At 46.3% G+C, this 24,621-nt stretch overlaps 2 long non-coding RNA genes across 4 annotated transcripts; one reads left to right on the plus strand and one right to left on the minus strand.

The window, feature by feature from the left end:
- Window positions 1–1,131: 1,131 nt before the first annotated feature.
- LOC102469357 (uncharacterized) lies at window positions 1,132–23,031 on the minus strand. 3 transcript variants are annotated; one of them, XR_001370997.2, is made up of 6 exons: window positions 22,983–23,031; window positions 20,769–20,878; window positions 19,933–20,075; window positions 3,065–3,481; window positions 2,130–2,296; window positions 1,132–1,532 (listed from the first exon to the last, which is right to left on the minus strand). It is a non-coding gene; the product is annotated as an uncharacterized LOC102469357 (long non-coding RNA). The 3 variants fall into 3 exon arrangements; XR_333412.3 differs by lacking the exon at window positions 22,983–23,031 and adding an exon at window positions 22,923–22,973; XR_001370998.2 differs by lacking the exon at window positions 22,983–23,031 and adding an exon at window positions 22,923–22,973 and having other exon boundaries at window positions 20,727–20,878.
- On the plus strand, window positions 10,661–14,028 carry LOC114009171 (uncharacterized). The gene is made up of 3 exons (XR_003550627.1): window positions 10,661–10,746; window positions 11,833–11,893; window positions 13,712–14,028. It is a non-coding gene; the product is annotated as an uncharacterized LOC114009171 (long non-coding RNA).
- Window positions 23,032–24,621: the final 1,590 nt, after the last annotated feature.

A 24,621-nucleotide genomic window follows, 5' to 3' on the forward strand; every position in this document is an offset into this window, starting at 1 on the left:
CTTCCTCTTCTCCTTCTGCAGCTTCTTTTTCTTGTCATCCTTTCCCTCCCTCCGTCCCTCCCTCTCTCCCTCTCTCTCTCTCTCTCTCTCTCCCGTTCTCTCTCTCTGCAACGATACAGCGAACGCATAAACTCTACATGCCACCAGCTCACCTCCAGGGCCGGCTTCTCAGAGGCAGCTGCCTCCCCAGTGTCACTCAGCATTTTATCACTGGGCTGTGCTTATTCGAGTCTATTCCATATGCTAAGTGACTGTTAGGAGAAATAGGATTACTGGGAGCAGAGGCAGAATGAGCAATTGATAGAGTCGGGCCGCCTGCCACGGGCTCTGGCTGCCGTTCTTCACAGGTAAATGACACATACAGGCTTACAAAAGCAACGCTCCCATTTTCTCAGGGCACATGGTTGTTTGTTTGTCAGATTACAGGTTCAATCAACGGTGACAAGCCATTGCACGGTGCGAGGCCTGGTGTGATCCCGTGTAAACCCGCAGTTCGATGGCAGACAGAAACCCACCCAACTGTTCTCTGAGGGCGGTTCCCACTGCAGAGAGGAGACAGATAACAGGGATTTTTGTGTTTTTTTTTTCCAACCGACTTTCTATGGCAGGGAGGGAAAGAAATTGTGTTCCCCAGGAGAAAGTGGTTCATTTTATTTTATTTTATTTTATTTTTGTAGCTGCAGGCAATCTGTGGATAAGTGGGTATTACGAGCCTGGTACATCGCTAATTAATAAGATCAATTGCCACTGTATTTTCTTTTACAAACTCATTTAGATATGTCAGGGCTGCAATTATTTTGAGAATGATCTGGCTTTACGCTTATTCATCTTTCCTCTTCCGCAAGGACCAAATAAAACTGTCAGCTTAAATGCCCTTTGAAGTCTGTTTTAGATCCTTGATTGAAAATTAAAAACAAAGCTCTCTAACCTAGTGACATTCACAGGGTCACAGTTCCTGTACTCCCATTGGTGTGCGTGTATGTGTGTGTGTGTACGGATGTTTTAATTTTTTTAATTTTATATAAATATGTATATAAAATAATATAATATTTTTATTTAAATAAACATTTATATATAAATAAATATTTAAATAAAAATATATTGCTGTATTCCTCTCAGGAGCAGCCGGGAATTAAACTCAGGTCTCTCGGGTAGTCTCAGCCTATTAAGTAGCAGTGCCCAGCATGATCTACCATGAATGGACCTGATTTCTACTTTCTTTTTAAAGTGTATTTTTCTTTTATGTATAATAGACAATGCATGCACGTGAGAGACAGAGTAAGAGAAAGGTCTCGACAGGGTCCCCTCACACTAAGGCCCCTTCCTCTCAGCCCCCTGCTTGTCAGGATCCCAGACACCTGTGCACACCCCGGGGAATCTGAATGCACGGTCAGCCGCGTGTCTTCCAGCACTGCAGGTCCGTATGCTCCCAACAACCTGCACCTCCGAGCCGGGTCTAGTTTTCACTTTGAAAGGGTAACGTGTTGGATTTCAGATGGCCTGTCGTACTCATGCCGTTCATCTCCTTCAGTCTGCAAGAACAGGGAAGACGGGACCAGCAATTAACGTAATGGCTATGTCACTGGACTCCATGTAGTCGACTGCGGTTCGTGTCCCGGACCTGGTGACTTAAACTCATGCCAGGCGCGTGTGCGTGCGTGCCCAAGATCCCAAGAGGAGAATGGAGGAGAAGGGATTGCAGAGTGGCCATCCCCCCCTGGGGGGTGATTTCTCGCTTTCTGTCTCTCTGTCTCTCTCTGTCTGGTGAGCACATGTGACCTATAGCAAAAACCTCTCAAAAAAAAAAAAAAAAAAAGAACTGGGAAGTCTTCCATTATGATAAAACTCTCTTCCCTCTCACTGGAGTCTCTCTGGTGAGTGCATGTGCACTATGGCAAAAACCTCTAAAAAAGAAAAAGAAAAAGAATACTGAGAAGCACTGGCAGGCACGTGGCTCCTGTGTCGTTTTTGTCTCTGAGAAGCTCTCTCTCCAGTTACATGCTGGAACTCTCGTTCTGACTTCGAGGATGATCCAGGGAGCTCTCTGCCTGCATGTCTCCTGTAACCATCACCACTAACCGAATGTGCAGAAACCAGCCCCACTCCCGAGGCCCCAGATGTCACCTCACCGGGTGGGGTGAGCTTCCTCTTCCGAGACCGCACACCCAGCTCTGACGGCTTCGCCAGACTCCCAAAACCTGGCTGTTCAAGTCCTCATTGAGAAGCTTCCCACGGATGCAGACAAATGAACTTGGTCATCCCTGCAGCGCCAGAGGGATGCTTCTAGACGCTCCATCTGGAAAGGGTGAGCCCAGACTGTTTCTAAAGGAGATTTAAACCTTTTCTTGGAAAAGACAGAGGCTACCAAGAGGCCAACAAATCAAAGAGTGCATGAGGGCAAAGAAGCCGACTGCTCCTGGCCGACCCCTGCCTGCTTCTCCCACCTCAGCCTTCTGTCTGACGTGTCTTTAAGGTTTTAACATCATCCCTCTGTTGACAAATAAAGGCTTTTCTGGAACGTGAGCTATTTCCAGAAGCTGGCAGACACTGACTGCAGCCCAGGAAGAGCTCAGAGCTCCTGGACGCCCCCATCCATTATTTGCACGGGGAGGCCCCAAGGTTTCACGCGAGCATTACATTCAGGGGCTGATGAATGCAGTCTGGCCCGGGCGGTAATAAGGGAGTTTCTAACCAGGTCCTGGCTAGACCTCGGTTTGTTATGGAGGAAAAGCCACAAAGGGGGCTGTAGAACCCTGTTCCTCGGAGAAACTGTCCTTGGGGAGCCCCAGGCACCGTTCCCGTCCGGCCATGTCTGGCCCCTCACTGGGGCTGCTGTAAATAACATTAGTCCGTCTTTCAGCAAGCTCGGGGAAGCTTATAAACTGAACACGGTTTTTGTTGTCTGTAGTCGTGCATTACGCTCAGTACTGTCGAGTCTAATTATTCTCATTAAGGCCTGAAAGTTTTAGGGATTAATTAAGCAGAAAGCAAAAGCTTCTACAGAGTAGCAATATTGTCCCCCCCCGCCCGGATTTCCCCCCATTGGTTCTGGTTGCCCATTCACCTTGTAAGACAGCGAAGTCGGGAGCTCATATAATATGGATTAGAAATCGCCTACATTTCACGTGTGCTATTCAGCCATGAAAATAAGTCCAGGCGCTTGTGCCGATAACCCAGAAGGCTCACTAATGAGAACCAGGCAGTGGGGCTAATGAGAGATTCAATACGTGCCGTCTCTCCTTCCCATTCCCTTTCAATTTACTTCCCACAGATTCCGGTGTGTGTAGGAAGTCTGAGTGGATGATGGCCTTGTTGTCTTGCCCTGATGGGAATCTGAAGGGATCTAATTCCAGTCCTTCCTGTTGTCTTCGTAGATGTGTCAACAGGTTGAGGAACTTGCTCAAAGCGTTGTCATTAATGGCAAGGCTCCTTCAAAAAGGAGGTGGTAGGAAACTTCTGGAAACATTGAGCATCCGTGGATCTATCAGAATGGCGAGAATGCTTAGTGCTTAACTTTTTATGTTTTTTTTTTTTTTATTTTACGTTCAATCACTGTATATCATTCCAGTGTACAAGATGAGTGTTCTCAGCACAAACACACCATGAGTCCAGTCAAAGACAAACTAAAATTCTAATTACAAACCCAAACTGTGCACTAGCTGTCTTCAGACTCTTCCCTGCCTCCCTAGTCAGACTCCCTCCCTGTGGAGATGCAGAGACTGGCCAGAGGAGTTCAGTGAGGTCACAAGACCCATGCGAGTGAACAGATGATCAAAAATAAGCATTGGCTCAGGGACCCTGAGCCCAAAATAAACCCAAACCCCCACTGCTTTAAGTATTATATAATTAGGGGTTTTGTTGTTCAACTAATTATCATTTTAGAGATGGCACCACTGAACCAAGACAGGAATGTAACCAGTTTGTGTCCAGAGGCCTCCCTGGATTCACAAGAAATGCGGGTTCCCCTGACCTGAACTGGCTGAGGCTGGGGGTGTCTCACATGGATGAAGCCTTGTTCGGGATGCCCGTCTCTCTATGTCTCATGGAAGAAATATATTATTATTTTTTTTAGGTTTTTGTCATAGGTTTTTGCCATAAAGAGACAGACAGACAGAGAGAAAGTGAGAAATCACCCCCCACCCCACCCCAGGGTGATTGCAATTCTCTCTCCTCTGTTTGGAATTTGGGGCCTGCACTCACACGTGCCCGGCATGATTCTCAAGCCAACAGTCCCAGGACTCAAACCATGGTCGACCGTGTGGGTGCCTCAACCACCACGCCACCTGCTGGCCCCAGAAAACCATTTTTTAAAACTTGATCAAAGTTTTTAAACACATACCATTGGGGTAATGAAAAAGGTTCAGAACTAGATGGTGCGAAGGTTTGCACACAGTTGTGGATGTAATTAGTGCCAGCAAACTGGACCCTGAGCATGGTTAAAATGATGAATATTATATACATTTCAGCAGGATTTTTGAAATATTAATAAGGTAATATCCCAGCACCCAGTGAACTGTATACACATTAAATGGGCAAATTGTGTCGTATGTGAGTTATATCTTAATAAAACTGTTTTTTTAAATGCAAACAAATTTTTAAAACATATTATGAGGAAGAAAAAAACTTAAAACTCTAATTAAATGGGGTCTGTGAAAATATTTGTAAAGACACTGTGCTCACAGAGGTGCTCAGTAAAGCCTCGTTCTGCCTTGACCCAGGCACCGGTTCATGGCTACTTCCTGGAGCTCAGCCTTTGTTACTTTTTTAGGTTTTTGCTACAGGATGTGAATGCTTGCTGGAGAGAGACAGAGACAGTGAGAGAGAAAGTGAGAAATCACCTCTCAGGAGGATGGCCATACCAGAACCCCTTCCCCTTCATTCTTCTCCTGGGATTCAGGTATGCATGCACAGGCATCCGATTTTCAAACTGCCAGGTCGGGGACTTGAACTGCAGTTGGCCATATGGGAGTCCAGTGCCTTAACCACCATGCCACCTGCTGGTGCTGGAGCTCAGCTTTTGGTGAGTGATGCAGAAGTTGATGTCTGACCTTGGCCTTGGGACAGTCAGGCTGCTCATCTCTCAGACTGTGACCACACAAGGCCCATTCTCCCTCTTTTCTGTGTCCTAGAGCCCCACGGGCAGGCTCCTTCAGCGCCTCTCCTCTCCTAATTAGTACCTCTCACATTTTCCAGCCCACCTTCTCTCTCCCAGGTTGTCCCTGAAGCCTTGAGCTCTTCACCACATCCCACCTTTGATGTTTGGAGAGCTGTGAGCACAGTTGCAGAATGTTTTGACTACGGACTCATTAAATAGCGACAATTTTCAATACACTGTATTTGTGCTCATGAAATACAGGAAGGTACAAAAGCAGAAACAACTTGTCACTTTACCCATTGGCACTAGATCGGGAGGGAGAGTCAAAAATTGCTGACATTTGCTGCAGAGGCATTTTGAGAGAGGACTGGAAATAGTCACCTAGCAATAATAGCAGAACTAAGTCCAAAAACATATATTCATGGGGAGGGACCATGTCCAACGCAGGCTTTTACTGTGATTCGATTTAATACTAGTGTAAACATTTGGCAACCTGCCATTTTCTCGGCTGGATTTATGCTTTGTCCCTATAAGACATTCAGCAAAGAGTGGCAGAGGCGTGCTGATGTTTAAGAAGACATGATTTAGGGCTAAGAAGAAAAAGAGAATAACCAAGGTTTTGTAAAGATAACACCCTACTACACGTAATAGGAACGTTTGGGAAGATGATGTTAAGAGATGTAGACACAGGACCAGCAGTTAGTGTAATGGCTATGTTGCTGGACTCCCATGTAGTTGACCGCGGTTCACGTCCCGGACCCGGTGGCTTAAAACTCACACCAGGCGCATGTGCATGCATACCCAAGATCCCGAGAAGAGAATGGAGGAGAAGGGATTGCTGCATGGCCATCCCCCCTGGGGGGTGATTTCTCGCTTTCTGTCTCTCTCTCTCTCTGTCTGGTGAGTACATGCACCCTATAGCAAAAACCTCTCCAAAAAAAAAAAAAAAGATGTAGACACAGAGGCTAGACACTGGGAAGAGCTGCAGGCCTGTTTGATCTGACTCTGATTTTTAGAAAGTTGGCAATTTGCATACTGCACCTGTATTAATCAGCTACTTGATTGAGCTGAGGCTTCTCAGTCCTTCACTCTGTCAAACTGTCTAGAATGACTCTGATTTTAAAATAAGTAGCAGGGAGGAGACTCGAAAGTCACCGCTCAATGAAATAATTTGGCATTTTTATTAGGAAATTGTTATATTTACCAAGGGAAAACCTCATTTTGACTGCAAACACAGAAAAACCAAGCAAGTAATTTCCAAGGCGGCATAAGGAAGATTAGTTAAGTACATATCTGTCCCCAAAGAAAGACAGGCCGAGCAGGTCCGTCAGACTCTTGGTTATTCAGAGTTGTAGGCAGATCACACAACACCTTTGCTTCTATTCTATTTGTGATTCTCAGTGACTTTCTTTTGGCATGGAGGGTTGGCTGTGAAAAAGTCATCCTGGGGCTGGTCCTGGGGCCCAGCAATAGAAGGACCCCAGATCCTCCATGGCCGACTGCAATGCAAATCCCACCCCAGTGGCTTGACGGACATGTCTGGCATAAGTGTGAGCTCAGGGTGCAGGTGGGAAGGAGAAATGGAGGAAGGAGGAGTGTGGCATGACCACGCTTCATTATGGGGTCCTTTTTCTCGCTCTCTGGCAGGTGCACATGCCCTCTGCCAATGAAAAAAATATATATATTTATTAAAAAAAAAAAAAGAGGAAAAGGCAGAAAGCCATTCTTAACTACCAAATGCTCACTTTCCAGTATTCTTTGTGTCTAGGGTGTCCTGTGACTTGGTTTTGGTCAAGGAGATGCCAGGTGGTTTGCAAAGCCTAGGGACTGGCTTTCCTTCCCAATAAAAATCAGGTGAGGTTGTAGAGTGACCTAGAGTCTCCCTTACCTCTACAGAACCAGGCCTAGTCAATGAGCTCTGACCAGGTAACTGTCCCCAAGCTGCTGGACCAAACAGATGGAGGGGACAGCGTGGCAACTGTCATTGTTTCTGTCCTGTACATGGCTATCCTACCTCGAACTGTAATAGCCATTTTGCAATCATGAGATCACAAGGATGAAAGGCAGGAAGCCAGCAGCTGAGAGCCCAGAATGGTGGAGCATGCCATAGTCACCCCTGGGAGGCTGAGACAGGAGGATCGCAACATGGTTAGACTTCAACTTAAGAAAGAAAGAAGCCAACAATGAAGGATTTCAGAGTGAACACAGGAGACTCCTGGCTCCCTGATGACTCAAGGGAGAAGCAGAACCAGCCTCTACTTACCTCCAGATTTCTTAAGTAGAAAAGCAAATGCCCATTGATTTAAGGTATCACTGACTGGGACTTTTGTTACTTGCAGCCCAAAGTATTCCTAACTGATACACCGTGTAGCAGCAATGCCTAAAACAAGAGTGAGACCCTTGGGATCTGAACAGTGGGTGCCCCAAGCAGACTGCAGGCACCTGGTTGCACCTTGACAAGGTTAGCACCAAGGACCTAAGACCAAATACTGAGATGGAGGGGATAGCAGGGGGTCTGTTTCCTGGTCAGAACCCATGGACGGGCCTTGTTCTGTACACAGAGGACCAGCAGGCAGAAGGAACAGTTAAAAATCCAAGGGGGTTTGTAAGAATAGGGGCACAGGTGTTGGGGACCTCAGTTAGAAAGCTCAGCACACTCCAGGCAGGCATCAGGGGACCTGCTTGGAGATCTCAAAAGACTCAACTTGGCTCAGGGCAGCTACAGTGAGGGACATGCTATACTATTTGGTTATCAGAAGGGCCTCCAGCTTTAGAAGTCCCAGGGGAGGACACCCTCGGCAGGGAAGAGCCATGGATGGGCTTCAGGACACCCTACCTCAAAATATGGTGCCTTGGCATTTGGGAAAACAGAAAAAGCAGTATGGTCCCTCTGACCTCTCACCTTTCCACCGTGCTTCTTCCTCAAGCAGGTCATACAATGTAGGAAGGAAGGATTTTCTGACCTTATGACCTTCCTGAAGTAGGTCATAAGACCCTCATTTGAGAGGCGAACCCTCTACCCAAGAGAAAGGAGCATCGTTATCTCTGCAGTTACAGGAACAGAGAAGAACCTGGATAAATGGGCCTGGCTAAGTTCCCCCAATTTATTACCATTAGATCACACTCCCTACATCAAAGTGTATTTCTCCATGACTGTTTGCCCATCAAGCCTACCATGAAGGTACACAAGTTTAGGGTTGGCCCCATGGTCTAGTGGTTAAGGGAGCAGGATTTCACCTGGCCAACTACAGTTCAAATCCTAGTTCCAGTGACTTGAAAAACACTCCAGGGCTGTGTGCTTAAAATCTTGACCGGACCAGCAGACAGTGTAATGGTTACATTACTGGACTACCACGTAATTGACTGCAGTTCGAGTCCCGGACCTGGTGGTTTAAAACTCATGCCAGGCACATGTCTGTACATGCCTAGAATCCTAAGAAGAGAATGGAGGAGAAGGGATTGTGACATGCCCATCCCCCATAGAGGATGATTTCTCACTTTCTGTCTCTCTGTCTCTCCCTGTCTCTCCAGCAAGCGCTCGCACCCTGTAACAAAAAATAAAAGTCCTGACAGGATGGAGACATGGACGAGAAAGAAGTCAACCACAACCATGCCACATGAGGTGCTTTCTCCCTCTCCCTCTCTCTGTTTCTTTGTGTGTCTCTGTCTCTCTCTAGTGAGTATACTTACTCTCTGGCAATTAAAAAATACACAAATTTAACTGTTTTAGGGGGTCTTCATTTTCTTATGAAGCCTCTTGTATCATGTAAAATTTGTATCAAAAAATCTATGCTTTTCTCTTCTTCAACTGTCTTTTGTTATGAACTTAATAAGGGAAGAAAACTACTTTCTCTCCCGTCCATCACAATGAGTCTTTCCTGCGCCCTGAGGAGCATTAACAAGAGAACAGCCCTGGAAGATGGTGAGTGAGAGAGGGAGGCTCAGCAGAATTAGACACGAGCAGACACTCGTGGCATTGCGGACTCACACGGTTCAGGCTGGTTCGACTTTCAGTGCACACTGCCACATAGTTTTCCAAGGTGTAGTAGCCATCTACAATGACGCCACATGTGCAGGACTTGAGAAGTCCCAGGGGCCCACCTCTCCCCACCCAACCTCTCAGTATTGGCAGTCTTTTTAATGGAGTTTTATGGTAGGTGTGTTGTGGGATCACATTGGGATCTCAATATGCATTTCCCTGAAGACTGAAATTGAAATCTTTACATATGCATTTGGTCATTTGCATAGCTTCTCTTTGAAATGCTTGTTCAGGAGCCAGTAAGTGGTGTGGTGGTTAGGGTGCTGGACTTCCACATGGCTGACCATGGTTTGAGTCCCAGGTCAGGCAGCTTGAAAATAACATGTGCTCTATGCCAAAAACCTTGGGGCAAAAAGAGCGAGAGAGAGAGAGAGAGAGAGAGAGAAATGCTTGTTCATGACTTTTGCCCATATAGCTATTACATGGTCTGTGTTTTTTCTTATTGATTAATGGGATTTCTTTATCTACTTTGGATAGGAGACCTTTGTCAGAAAGATATATTGCCAATATCTTTTCCTCCTCTCTGGATTGATTTTCAGTCTCTTAATCTTTCTTTTCAGAAACAGATATTCTTATTTTTTATGTAAATCTATCAATCACTTACGTTGTGGTTATTACTTTTTCGTGTCTTGTTTATGAAACAGTTTCTCACCTTAATGACTTGAAGGTAAGTAGACCCCTATTTTTCATCTAGAGTTGGATTATTTTAGCTTTCACATTTAGAGCTATAATTTACATGGATCTGATATTTCTTTTTAATCTGGTATAAGATAAGAATCGAGCTATGTTTTTCCATGTGGGTATTTAATTGACTCAGAAAAGATCACCTTTTGACCAATGTACTGTTGTGTTAACTTTGCCATAAATTGCCTAACTCCATGTGGATGGGTCTATTTTCAGTACTTTCCCCTATATACTGTGTAGTATTTCTGCTGTTTAGTGACTGACATGCCCCTTTTAATTGTTGTAACATTATAATCTCTCTTGCTATCATAAGGCCTCTAATTTTATTTTTCTCAAAGAGGACTTGACTATCACCCTTTGCACTTTCATATAAAATTTATGATCAGCCTGTCACTTTCTGCATCTCCCAAAAAGCAAAAGTAAGACATCCAAGATATCCTAAATACTGTTTATATCACTGGGCTTTTTATGTGATATTAAATCCCGAATTTATGAATACAGTTTCTTTCTCCTTTATTACACCTGTGTCATTTCTTTTACAAGATCTTTTTACACTTTTCACTGTATTTATTTTAGCTATTTGCTGTTTGGAGGTGCTATTGTAAAGGTATATGAAATTTATTTCCTTGGTACTTAGTGCTAGTATAAGAAATACAGTTGATTTTTGTATATAGAGATTGTATTCTGTGATTTTGCTGAATTTGCTTAACAGTTCTCATCATTTTATTATAAATCCTTTTGTCTTTTTCTACATTCATAAGCATATCATCTACAAATATTGATAGTGCTATATCTTCCTTTGAAACCTCATAGCTTTTCTTTTTTTTTTTTTAGAGGGAGGCTAGAAATCTAATACATCATGGAAGAGAAATTATTTAGGAAATCTTCTCATTCCTATAAGGGAGAGCTTTCATATGTAACCTTAAAGGTGGGTGATGGTGGGTGATTTCTTTTTTTGTAAATTTTAAAAATCATATTAAGGGAATGCTGTCTAGTTTTGTTTTGATAAATAAAGATGTTGATCAGGAACACATACTGAATTTATCTACTGCTTTGTCTACACTTCCTGAGGTGCCACATGACTCTCCTTTATTCTGTTAATGTGATAAGTCACAACTGCTATCTTCTCATTATTAAACCAATTTTATATCTTTGCAATGAACCCGAATTGCTTGTGATTTGTACTTTCGCACCTCGTAGGATTTGATTTGCTAATATTTTGATAAAGAATTTTAAATTTATATTCATAAAAGAGATCTGCCTAGAATTTCTCTCTCTCTGCGATCTTCTGGCCTTATTTTGAATTATATCAGACCCTATAAAACAAGTTTTAAATTGTCTATGGTTTTTCTGTTCTCTAGAAGAATTGTGTAAAATCCATGTGATTTATTTATTAAAGCTCAGAAAAATTCATTGGTGAAACCATCTGGGCCTGGAGTTGTCTTGAGGGAAAGGTTTTTAATAATGGATTCCATTTTAATAAATACTGAACTATTCAGAATTCCCATTTTTCTCTTTATTAATTTTGATAAGATCTGTCTTTATAAATCATCAAATGCATTGGCATAAAGGTGTTGATAATATCGTTTCGAGTTTTTAATGTAAGGAACACCTGGAATAACATGCCTTGTTTTCATTTCTCATGGCTAATTTGTGTCTCCCATCCCCACCCTGTCTCTCTCTCTCTCTTTCTCTCTCTCACACACACACACACACACACACACACACACAGTCTTCCTGTGGTAAGATATTTGCTGTTTGGGAATGCTACTGTAAATGCTATATGAAATTTATTTCCTTGGTAATTAGTGGTGGTATATAAGGATACATTTTCTTTATCTTTTAAAAAAAATCAACTTTCGGTTTTGTTGATTTTCTATATTACATGCATGTCATCTATTTTATGAAATCCTCACGGCTGTTATCGTAGGGTTTAACTGTGTCTTATTTTGTCATTAATTTCTGCCTAATTCCCTAACCAGACTATGCTTTCCATCCCTTACAATTTGTGCAGGCTCACTGACGGCCTAGCAAATAATCAGTTTTGGAAAATGTCTCCTATACACTCGAAAAAAGTAAGTGTTCTATACTCAGTGGTTGAGTTTCCCGGACACTGTCACAGTTTAAATTGTTGGACCTGTTCTTCAGATGTGCTCTAGCCCTACTAACTTTCCATTGCCTCTTTATTATTTACACACTCTGTTAAAATCTCCCACTATAGAACAAGCAGTTGGTGTAATGGTTACATCGCTGGACTCCCATGGAGTTGACTGTGGTTCAAGTCCCGGGCCCAGGAGTTTAAAACTCATCTGTGCCGAAAATTCCAAGAGGAGAATAGAGGAGAAGGGATTGTGGCGTGGCTGTCCCCCCAGGGATGATTTCTTGCTTTCTGTCTGTCTCCCCAGCCCTGTAGTAAAAAATCTCTCAAACCCCAAAAAACTTGTAAAGGTATCATTTTTTTGTTGTCTGACATTCACAGTTTCTTTTGAGAAGTCAGGTCTCTGTTTTACTATTGCACTTCCAAAAGCAAAGCATGTATGTCTGTGTTGTTTTGTTTTTTAATTATTTTATTTATTTATTTATTTATTTATTTTTGCTACAGGGCACACGTACTCACCAGAGACAGACAGAAAGAGAAAGTAAGAAAGCAAGCTGCCAGGTCCAGGACTCAAATCGCAGTTGGCCATATGGGCGTCCAGCACCCCAAGCACCGGACCACCTGCTGGACCCCGTTGTATGTTTTTGAATCTGGTTATTGTTAAGACTCTCTGTCTTTCATTCCCATCCGTGTTATACCATGATATCCAGAGGCATTCGTTTTATAGTTATCCTATCGGGGTTCACTAAGCTCCTAGAATGTGTGGCTATATATCTTTTTATGTTCCATTTGGAGAAATGTTTTACTATTATTGCTTCGAATTTTGCTTCCTTCACTCTCTCTCCTCCTTCTCGGATTTTTTTTTTTTAAAAAAGAATAATTTTTCTTTAAGTTTATTTATTTATTTATTTATATTTTACCAGAGAGGGACAGAGCAGCCAAGAGAGAGAAAGAGAGAAAGCAAGCCTCCAGATCTGGGATGTGAACTGCGGTCGGCCCTGTGGGAGTCCAGCGCCCTTAAACACCATGCCACCTGCTTGCAGTCTGAGACCCAGTTCCACATGTGTTAGGCCTTTCTCTAGCCCCTCAGCCTCTATTCAGAAAGGCCCAGGGGCCAGGTGCCCCAAGCAAACAATGCCTCTTGGGCCTTATAGGGCATTCTGTTCTGTACACATCAGGGAGGCTCTCCCACAAAGCTTCTACTGGCTTCATCCCATCCCAATTTTTTATCCTTCTCTTTAAATTCATTCCGAGATTTTTTTTTATGCAAAAGACAGAGACCATTCTGTTCTCTCTTTGGTGAGACCTACATCGTGCCTTAAACTTGAGCCTGCCGAGTGGCCCAGGGAAGATGCTGGGTCAAGACTTCGTCAGTTTAGACCTGAGTAGTAACCAGGAAAAAGCAAGGCCAATGAGTAAGGCAGGTAGAATAATGCAATGCTGCACCATGTACCTGCCCAGTTATTATATATACATACACACACACACACAGACACACACACACACACACACACACACACACAGCCTAAAACCACCTCCTTTCCCAAACAAAAGAAAACTAAGGGGAAAGGTAAATCTCATTCACTTTGTTCACGGTTCCCCGTGTTCTCCTCCCAACCACCCTACGAGGTAGATTTATGTCCCCACTGAGAGTGGGGGGACAGGCTCAGATAACAGGCAGGAAACGGAACAGGGAGGGCTTGAACTCTGGATTGTCTGTCTTCTTTTAAACACGGGCACTTTTAGGGGTTCAACAACTCCAACTTCCTTTGTCCCTCCCTGTCTTTCTCCATAGTGGTGTCCAGTAGACCTGCCGAGCACCAGGAGGCTGGGACAAGCACCCACTGCCACAGGCTTCCCAACCTGAATCCCGCCTGGGTTTGAAGATGATGTCTTCGGAGGGGTGGCCGAGCTTCTAGGCTGGCCTTCTAGGCTGGCTCGCCCAGTCCCACTCCTGCTTGGATCCTGACGGCTGTGTCCTGTGGCTTGCCCCCTCCCCTCCGCAACCTCCACTTCTCTGAGAGGCGGTGAGATTTCTGTCCACCTGCGGGGCTGCTCTTTTTCTCATGCAACAGTGAACCTTCTCCAGGGAGGGCAAGAAGCGAGCCACTTAATGAACACGGAGACACTCAAAACACACACAGGCAGAACAAGCCACAGGCGAGAAGAGACAGGGGCACCGCTATCCCTAAGGACGCGAGCGCCCGCCCAGGAGCTGGCTCGTGCGCGTGCCCAGGCTGTGTGCGCGTGCGTCTGGTGCCCACCATGCTGGCCGCGCAGGGGACACAGAACCTACGAGGGGCTGGCGTGTGACGGGTGGGGACACGGGCGGAAGGCGTGGGCAGCGTTGTCGCTGACAGAGCACAGGAGATGAAGGACACACCCCAGGCAGGAGACACTACTGGCACGTCCCCTGCTCTACCCGAGAGCTCCCTGTGCCCCGGCGTCCCCAAGGCTGGCCCCGCCTCGCTGGGCAGGCCCTCGCAGCCACCAGCCGTCCTCTTCCAGAGGCCCGTCACAGGGCTGACACCCACCGTTTCTCCCCGGAGTTCCCAGGATCCCGGGAGAGTGCAGCGCGCCTCCGCGCGGGTGCCGGTAGACAATCCGGGACCCGCAGCCACAGCGGGCTTCTGTGTCCCACTGTCAGGTGTGAGGGTGGGGGCGGAGGGTGGGGCTGTTAATCAGCTCGGCAACCCTGATTGCATCTTAATAACAAATGCAAAGCACCCGAGAGCAGCAATTTGCAGTAATGGGAAAAATCAGCAGGTCCCTGGGGGTTGACAGGAAGTAAACACTCTCCCCGCTCAAATTTGGGGGAGGAAAGCTCATTTGTCAGAGTGCAATGCTGGGAGCTGCCCAGGATGGGCGGAGACATGGAATAAGAGAAACTAGATTCGCCTTGGGGAGTCTTCCCAGGCCTCTCCTCCTCCAGCCTCCTGCCTCACCCCTACCTCCACCAGGAAGGCCTCCAGTGTTCCTTCTGCCACGCCCCCGCAGGAAACACACAGGAAAGACCCAGCTAATAAAACGTGGCCAACCAGTCGCGTGCAGCTCAAGGTGTCCCAGCGTGGGAAGTGACCAGGACAAGGTTCAGCTTTTTTCCCTGGTCTTTCTCCCCTGGAATACCTGAATCAAGGGAGGCTAGTACGGGGCCTGGTGGGTAAGGCAGCTGGATATCACACCACCAACCACATAGTTCGAGTCCTGGACCAGGCAGTTTGAGAAACATACTGGGCGTAGCATGTGCCTGGGGGCCCAAAATCCCCAAAGGAGGGTGAGCTGGTGGGGAAGGATTGAGTCTTGGCCACTCCCAAGGGGCAGCGGCTTTCTCACTTTCTGGCCCTGTCTCTCCGGAGAGCACATGGTCCTATACTGAGTTTTAGAAAGTGGGGAGGGTTGTGACCTCATTTACACAATGTCCCTCCTGCCAGGACAATCCTTGCACTTTCCCTGGGAGGGACAGCAGCTGGAAGGACAGTCCTGTTTGGTAGGGTCCCTTTTTCTCCCTCTGAGATCGCTCCCTGCACTGAGCGCATGCATTTCTCTTATATGTAATTCGATTTGGATGGTTTCTTGACCTGCGTCCAAATCGAGCCATGGGTAATTATTACTGTCACTGTTGTTATTAATACTGATATTTATCATAATCTCACGAACGCTGGGGACAGCCCTTAATCTTGCTGTTTTCCTTGGTTGAAAGGAAGATAGGAAGCACTGCCCCCCCACCCCTCCAGTTTAACCTCTTGTAGTCACTTTTAAACCAAATTCTTACTATGTGAATAATTAGCCCAATTTCCAGGGATCTTGAGTCACCAGGAACTCTGAATTACATTCGGAAGATAGAGCTGAGGCCAGAGGGCGGACATGACTAGAAATCAGACTTAATTCACTGAAATGAGAAATTGCATGAGTAAGGAAGGACTTGTTATCAGGCGTCCTGTGAAGGAGTGAGCCCCCCGTCACCAGACATATGTAAGTACAACTGGTCTTCCTCCAGTTCATAGAAAAAGAGCATTATGGAGAAAGCATGCTTGAATTTTCACTTTTTTCACCCAAACAAACTTGTCCTTTCATTTCATTTTCCACACACTTTTTGAAGACCCCCTCATAGAGCCCCTCCAATCATCCACTAGGTACACTGTTTAGAGAAGGACAGATTAGGACCACGGTTCTCACACTTCAAGTCTGCCAGACCACGTGGAAGTCTCGTCCACCAGATCTCTGGGGCCTAGTCCCAGCATCGCTGACCCAGCGAGTCTGAAGCAGGCCCCAAGAACTTGCATGTCTACACTGGGCGTTACTGAGCCCATGATGGGGGTTGGCTAAGGCTGGGAGTTCTCGGTCTCTCTATCTCTCGCTCGTAGAAGAAATATCGGGTTGTCAGGAAAGTCATGATGTATTTTTGCATAGGAAAACACAGGATAAAAGTCATGACTTTAACAACCACCTAATAAACAAAAAGCCACCGACTTGCATTTCTGAGTTCCCTGCAGCCAGTTCGAGGCCCACTCTACTACGGGGAGAGTCAGCTTAGATCCTGCGCGCTTTCCTCCTGGTCTAAGATTGCGCGATACCATGAAATGAGAATTCTCGCAGAAGTGACAAGACTGGCTCAAGTTACAGCGATAAGGCACTGTCGTCCTCTTCCAAACCTAGCACAGATGTTTCACAGGAAGACAATCCACATCTTTGCCTTCTAGTGCAGTCCTGCCTCCAGAGAGAACCTGATTTATCCCACGAAGACGCTGAAGTCTGCTTTTTCTTTTTTCCTACTGCCTCATTTGGCTGGAAATTTTCCACTGCCTTATTTAGTTCAGGTAGAAAACCTCATTTATTCAAAAAAGATAAGCCCCTGATTTTCACCCTCCCTGGAAAAACTGTATATTTTCTGATGCAGACACTTTCAAACAAAAATAAACCAAGAAAATCCTCTCCCCTGACTTGTAATGAGCATTATGTGGTCACACCACCCCATCGGGTGATCACTGCTACTCTACTTCATTCCAGGGCTGGGAAGTCACCTGGAATAAGATTTTGTTTTTAAAGAATTCTTTATTTAATTGTATTTATCATTATTTTTTAATTTTTCTATAAGGCATGTGTGTTCACCAAAGAGAGAGAGAGAAAGTGAGAGAGCAAGCTGCCAGGTCTGGGACTCGAACCACTGTTGGCCATGTGGGAATCTAGTGTCTTTAACCACCACACCAACTGCTAGCCCCTGGAACAATGTTCTGTGTGAACTCCATGTGAATCCCACCAGCAGCCGTAAAGGGGGACAAGGAGTAAGACAGGGTCCCAGGGACACCTGATAAAACACCACATCATCTGAGGACCTTCCATGTGCATTGTCAGGGTAGATGAAATGAATATCATGAACTCTATTTTACTGATAAGGAGGGAGACACTGAGTTTCTGAATTGCCCAAAAGTCCCAACAAACAGCAAAGAAAAATTCAGATTTTTCTGACTCTCGGGGTGGTCTTCTCAGCAACCTCACCAAGCTGCTCTCGGAAATAAAGCAGTAGGCGGCAGCGAGACAGGGATGACACGGGAAATGGTAAGCCTGCAGCATCTGGACAGGGCCCCTCCCTCCTCTTCCTCCTCCTCCCCATCTACCTACCCATCCATCTGTCCATCTGTCCGTCCATCCATCCTTGCACCCATCCATTCTTCTCATTTTAGAAATGAAGAACAGGCCCAGAGAGGTGAAAGATCACACAGCTAATTAGTAGCAGTGTTGGGACTAGAACTAGCAAGCAGTTAAGTCATCTGACTCAAACACAAACTATATACACCACACTCCTCTTTGTGCGGCCTGGCAGCATCCCGTTGGGACATATTTACTGATACGTTCCATTTCCGGTTACCCTGTCCCTCCCTCTTGCTCCAGAAGCAGCTCAATATTGAACGTGTATTGCTCACATGACAGGAGGCAATACAGGGCAGTCACTTCTTGGGCACGTGGGCTGCCAGGTAGATAGTTTTGTGGGGAGCAGGGAGCTGTCCAAACAGAGTCACCCTGAATCAGCATGATGGTAAGGCCAGTGCGGTGGGCCAGTCTCATGACCTCTACTCCAGTCAGTGGAGTGGTCTGCTCCCAGGCTGCCCTCCTAGAAGCAGAGCCCAGCACTGGGGTCTTGCAGGGTGCTGTCAGTGGCCTTGACCTCTCAGCAGCTGGTATCTGGTAGACCCCCACATGGAGTAAAGGGCCAGAAAATGCCCAAAAGGGGAGAAACAGGGTCGGGGCCCATGCACATCTCAAGAGAAGGACTTAGGTGCAAAGAAGAGATTTCAAAGTACAGAGTCCCTGAGTTATGGGGTCTGGGGCGGGGGTCCTGTCTGTCTAGGTCTAAGGGCAGTGCCACACCAGACCTCAGGGAGGAAAAGGTTGGTATAATCTTGGGGACTTAAGGCGTGAAAAAGATAGAACGACATAAACATGAGGTTTCATTGGGGGGAGGCTAACAGGTGGCATGGTGGTTAAGGTGCTGGATCCCACATGACTGACCATGGTTTGAATCCCAGACCTGGCAGCTTGCTTTCTCAGTGTCTCCCTCATTCTCTTTCTGACACTCTTCTGCTGAGCACATGTGTCTTATAGAAAATTTAAAAAATAATAATAGTAATATATGAAACTAAATTAAAAGAAAGAAGATTCCATAGGGGAGTGAGGGAGAGGAGAGCTGGAGGAGGGAGGGAAGGCCGGGATGCTGCCAGGTCCTGAGTTCTACCCAGCCAAGTAGGAAAGAGGAGGGGAAGAAGTGACAGAAGCCTCCAGGCAGAGTGTGGACCCTCTGGGCCTCAGGAAAGCACGAGGGTGGTCATTTCCACCCCCTCCACCTGACTGGCCAGCCTGGCAGGGTCAGGAGCAGAGGAAATGACTGTGAGGGGCATCGGGTGGGGGGCGAGGCAGCCCAAGGAGCCCAGCTCAGTGTGCACTGCACCTTGACAGGTTTCCTGTGCTGCTGAGAGTCATGAAGCCTGGTACAGACAGGGACCAAGAGACATCAGCAGAGAGACAGACAGAGAGGGAAGAAAGCAAGAACCTGAATACACGAGCACCTACAAGGTGTCCAGCACAGCCGGGTGAGGCAGAGGACCTCTCTGCAGAGGCAGGATGGAGATGGGACAGACCCCAGGAGGAGGGAGACCTCCTCCTCTCTCCTCCCCTGCCCCCTGCATTTCACCTCTGTCTGCTCCTGGGGTGCACAGACAACCTTATAGCAAGACTTGGGGCCTGGTGGTTCAGAGAGCCAGATCCCACATGGCCAACCACATGATTCAAACCCCAACCCCAGCACCAGTGGCTTTTCTTTTTCTTTTCTTTTCTTTTCTTTTCTTTTCTTTTCTTTTCTTTTCTTTTCTTTCCTGTCCTTTCCTTTCCTTTCCTTTCCTTTCCTTTCCTTTTCTTTGGAGAGGTTTTTGCTATAGGGCACGTGCGCTCACCAGAAAGACAGAGAGAGACAGAGACACAGAAAGTGAGAAATCACCCCCAGGGGTATGGCCATGCCGCAATCCCTTCTCAGGATCTTGGGCACGCACACACATGCGTCTGGCCTGAGTCTAAGCCACCGGGTCTAGGACTCGAACCATGGTCGACTACATGGGAGTCCAGCAGCATAGCCATTACACTAACTGCTGGTCCCAGCACCAGTGGCTTGAGAAACACCCTGGGAACATGTTTGCATGCCTCAAATCCCAATGGGATGCAGAAATGGAGGAGAAAGGATTTTAGTATGATTACACCTCATTGGAGGGTGCTCTCTCCCTTGCCTTCTCTGTCTCTTTTTCTCTCTCTAGTGAGTACATGCCCCCTTGGGCAACATTTTAAAAGAAAGGAAGGGGTGGAGGGGTCGTGATTTGGGTAAGTATAAGTTCTCACCACTTGGCTGAAGGGGGGCTCAAAACAGAAATCCAGTTGTCACCAAAAACAGAACTACTTTCAACACTGCATTTTTGCACATCTTAGATTTTGATCTAGCTTCCTACCTACGAAGAGAGGCTTTAATGAACATACCAGCTAAAATCCTGGGAAATGTGGCTGGATGGGTCCTGGGGCTGTGGCTGGGAGACTCTGGTGGTGGTTGGGCAGAAGAAAACGGCTGGGGGAAACCCCGCGTTCCCGCTGTATCCTGGGATTCTCAGCGCTGCTTACAGCTCCTAAAGGCCACGGAGAAGGAACAGACCTGAGTACTTTAGCAAGGCTCTCTGTCCCCCTCTCCATCTCCCAGCCTCTTCTAAGAGGTCGTGAACGCAGGTAGAAAGGGTTCTGAGCAGGACCAGCCTGGAATGCAAAGGTTAAACCCTGTGCATAGGGAGCAGATCCCACATGGCTGACTGAGTTTGGAATCCCGGCCCCATGACTTGAAAGACATGCTGGGCGCTGTGCATGCCCAAATCCTGATAGGATGGAGAAATGGAGGAGAGGAATTGTGACATAACCATGCTCCACTGGGGGGGAGAGGGGGTGCTTTTGCCTTCTCTCTTTCTCTCCCTCTCTCTCTGGCAAGCACACATGCCCTCTGGCAAAATAAGAAAAAAGGTAACTCCGAGCCTGTCCTCCAGGGGGCAGTAGACTAGCTGGAGCTAAAGGCCAGGTGGGTTGGGTGAGGGGCACTGCTCCAGCCTTGCACGGTGTGAGCAGGGAGTAACGCCCAGGCACACAGGCACCCTGACCCCTGCTGAAGGAGCCCTTCCTCCGGCCCTCAGACAGGCAGAATTAAGGGAAGCTTTAGACAGACCCCAGAGGGGAGGGCCTCGCTCCGGAACACCTGCTGAAGTCATTCCCTCACTCGGCATGAATCACAGCACCTTCTGTTGTTTTCAGCGGCAAGGACACTCTTGTCTTCTCACCGAGAAAGCCTGGGTCACCGGAGGACACTCCTCGCAGCGATCCAGCTGGCCTCGCCCTCACGTCCCCCGATGCTTTGTGTTCCCTTCAGGAGCGATGGCCATCTTTTCCACTGTAACCAAGCAAGTCAGAGGATTAAAAAAAAACCCTTTGTAATCTGCGAAATAATGCCTTGATCCTTTGTCCTCTTTCAGAAAGGAAGAGAGCAAACTAATACCCTAACAGGGTTTAACATGGGCTTACTGAAAAGAAACAAATGCTTTTAAAAAAAGGCGTAATAGGAACCGTTCATACATATGAATGCTCATCTGCATGTAGAAAATCTACCTCCAAAATACGGTTTTGGGGAACAGCATTGCCCTATAAGAATAATTAGGGCAGGTAACTGTTTATTGCCTCTGTGCGTGTATCATGTATGTACGAGTGTACGTTCTATACAAGGGGACTTCAAAAAGTGTGTGCAAATGAAATCCAAGTACGAGTTTATTCTGGTGCAAAAACTATTCCAAAATCCACATGTCATCTTTTCTTCCTTTTTTTCTTAAAAAAAAAAAATCTTCTCTTAATATATGTTTTTCAGGAAATGTTTTGCCAGAGGATGCCTGAACTCACCAGAGAGAGCGAGGAAGAGTGAGGAAGAAACTGAGAGAGAGAGAGAAAGAGTGAGAGGGGTAGACAGCGCCCTCCCAGGGCTGTGATCATGCCCAAATCTTTCTCCTCCACTTCCCCTGGCTGTCAGGACTCTGAGCACACACATGTGGGTGGTGTGTTTTTCAAGTCAAGGGCCAGGACCGAAACTGAGGTTGACCCTCCAACATGTGGGATCTGGCTCTCAGTGCACAGCGTTTAACCACTGTGCTGTGGGGCCAGCCCTCCATGAAAGTTGTGAAGACCCTTGTATGTGTATATGTATAGAACATGTATTATATATATCTATGTATAGAAAATGCATGTGCATATGTATAGAACATGTGTATGTTAATCTATGTATATGCATAGTCTAGGTATATATAGTAAATGTATAATATATGTGTGCATATAATAAATGCACGCTCCTAAGTATGGACCATGTATATGTATAGTCTATGTAGTATGTGTATATGTATAGTTGATGTATATATAGTACATGTATATGTCTATGTAAAGTAAATGCATGTGCAAAAATGTATAATATGTATATGCAGTCTAGGTATAATATATGTATAGTCTCTATATAATAACTGTATAATGTATGTTTGTATCATAAATGCATGTGCATAAGTTTAGAACGTGTATATGTATAGTCTATGTATATATATAACAGTATAATACATGTATAGTAAATGCATGTGCTTAAGTTTAGAACATGTGTATGTATAGTCTATGTATAATATAATATAGTCCATGTATATATAATAAATGTATAATGTGTATTTGTATAGTAAATGCACATCCATTAGTATAGAACATGTATGTATAAGCAGAGCCTACATGTGTGTAGTATATGTATGAAATATGTATCTGTATAGTCTATGTATATGCATATGTAAATGGAGAAACATAGCTTGTCATATATTGCATCACCTCTAATCACTTATGAAGCTGTTACTGATGGTGTCCCCATTCCTCAGCACCGCCTTGGGTACAATGAGGTGCATAAAAGAATGTGTAGCTGCCTTCACCCTCACAGAAATGACACTCTAATGTGGGATCCAGGATGATACCTACAGGCAACCATTAGAGAACAATATGAAAATTTGGGACCAGCAGTTAGCATAATGGCTATGTCACTGGACTTCCATGTAGCTGACCGCAGTTCGAGTCCCAGACCCGGTGGCTTAAACTCACGCCGGGCACGTGTATGTGCGTGCCCAAGATCCTGAGAGGAGAACGGAGGAGAAGGGATTGTGGTGTGGCCATCCCCCCTTGGGGGATGATTTCTCGTTTTCTGTCTCTCTCTCTCTCCGTCTGTCTGGCGAGCACACGCGCCCTATAGCAAAAACCTCTCAAAAAAAGAGAACAATAGGAAAATTATTACAGCTAGTAAATACTGTGAGAACCACATTTGTTAAGGGCTGGCTAAATGCCAGGCCTTTGCCTATGCATTGCACATATACCAGGGCATTACCACCTTAGGCACATATGCAAGTATTGTCACTAGACTAGTTTTATACAACCAGAGAGTGAGAGACTCGAACTAGCCCAACATCACGTGGTCAGTGTGGCAGGACACGAACTCAAGTCTGCTGGACCTCAGGCCACTGAAGGACTCCCGGCTTCTGCATCTGTGTTAATGAGACAGACAGAGAGTAAGTGGTCATTAGGAGAAGCCAGAACACTGAGACCCAGAATGGCCCCAGAGGGCTGGAGGGGACTAGGTACAGTATTGTCCCAGAACGCACAAAGCCTGGCCTGGCTGGGCCCACAGGATAAACATGGGCAGCTGAGCTTGGGGCTTGCTGATGCAGAGTAGTTGAGCATTCTGGGTGACTGGGGTTCTGCTCCCAGCTCCCTCTGACAAGCCCTGGATAGGTTAGTGCCTTTGCAATGTCACACCTGGGCTGTGAATGGTGGTAATTAAACAAGCTGCGGTCCCCATCATGTCTTGGGAACAGGGGTCAGAGGAGGACACGGTACAGTTCAGGGCTCATTTCAGGCCATCCTGAAGCTTCTCCTCTGTGGGGCCCTCTTTGACTGACTCGTGCACTGTGACTAATCAGATCGGCACAGACTCTGACACCCAACACGGTCGCGACGGTGTATTTCACTTCCCTGTGAATGGATGCTAAGTTTCCACGCTTTTCCGTTCCAGGCCTTCAACTGTCTTCAAGGAACCCAGGTCTCAGTGATCTGTGAAATAGAGTATTAGATCTCAGTTGTGTGAAACCGGAGTCTAGGCACCCTGCCCTTCGGAAGAGAGGTAGAAGTGAGACTAGGGAGAAAGATGGAAGTGGGAGATGAAAACAATCTCTCTTTTTTTTTGGGGGGGGAGAGGTTTTTGCTATAGGGCACGTGCGCTTACCAGACAGACAGAGAGAGACAGAGAGACAGAAAGCAGGAAATCACCCCCCAGAGGGGATGGTCACGCTGCAATCCCTTCTCCTCCATTCTCCTCTCGGGATCTTGGGCACGCACGCACACGTGCCCGGCATGAGTTTTAAGCCACCAGGTCCAGGACGCAAACCGCGGTCGACTACGTGGGAGTCCAGCGACATAGCCATTATGCTAACTGCTGGTTCCCATGAAAACAATCTTGTGGGAGGGTGAGAAATGTAGATCTAGGGACCAAATTCTTTTTCTTCATCACAGACTAACTCATTAACTTAGTAGGGAAAAGGTCTAAGGGGATGTTTCTGAGCACCTCTGGACAATTTTCTAAGTCGAGTTTCCAAATCCTCTGGTGTATAATATACCCCACCAAGGGGAGTCCTCAGTGTGCCCTTGAAGTCTTTAGCAGACATGGCGCCAACAATCCGCATGCATATCTGGCCTCCTGACAACACTCAGAGCGCAGTATCATGCTCCTCGTCTATAAAGAGGAACTGGGTTGACAAGAAGTTCCGTACTTGCTCAAATCAAATGACAACGGAATGCCAGGATTCAAACCCACATCTTCCTGAACCCAGAGCCTGAGCTCTTGACCAATGCTTCGGGTGAGATTGGAGATGAAAAAAGGGAAAATAAAGAGGATGGAGAGTCACAGGAGCGCATTGGCTGTGGAAAATGCACGCGGCCTCGGAGGGAAACTGCCATCTCTGTGTGTGTACATCAGTCCCAAGAAATGAGGTGGGTCTTCATTGGCAACGAGGCCAAGAGCTTTCATGTAGATAGGTGATGTGGCTTAACCCTCTCTTGATCTGTTTGAGTCATTCCTGC

The sequence above is a fragment of the Tupaia chinensis genome, unplaced genomic scaffold (assembly GCF_000334495.1).
Source record: "Tupaia chinensis unplaced genomic scaffold, TupChi_1.0 Scaffold000048_1, whole genome shotgun sequence".
In the NCBI taxonomy this organism is placed as follows: domain Eukaryota; kingdom Metazoa; phylum Chordata; class Mammalia; order Scandentia; family Tupaiidae; genus Tupaia; species Tupaia belangeri.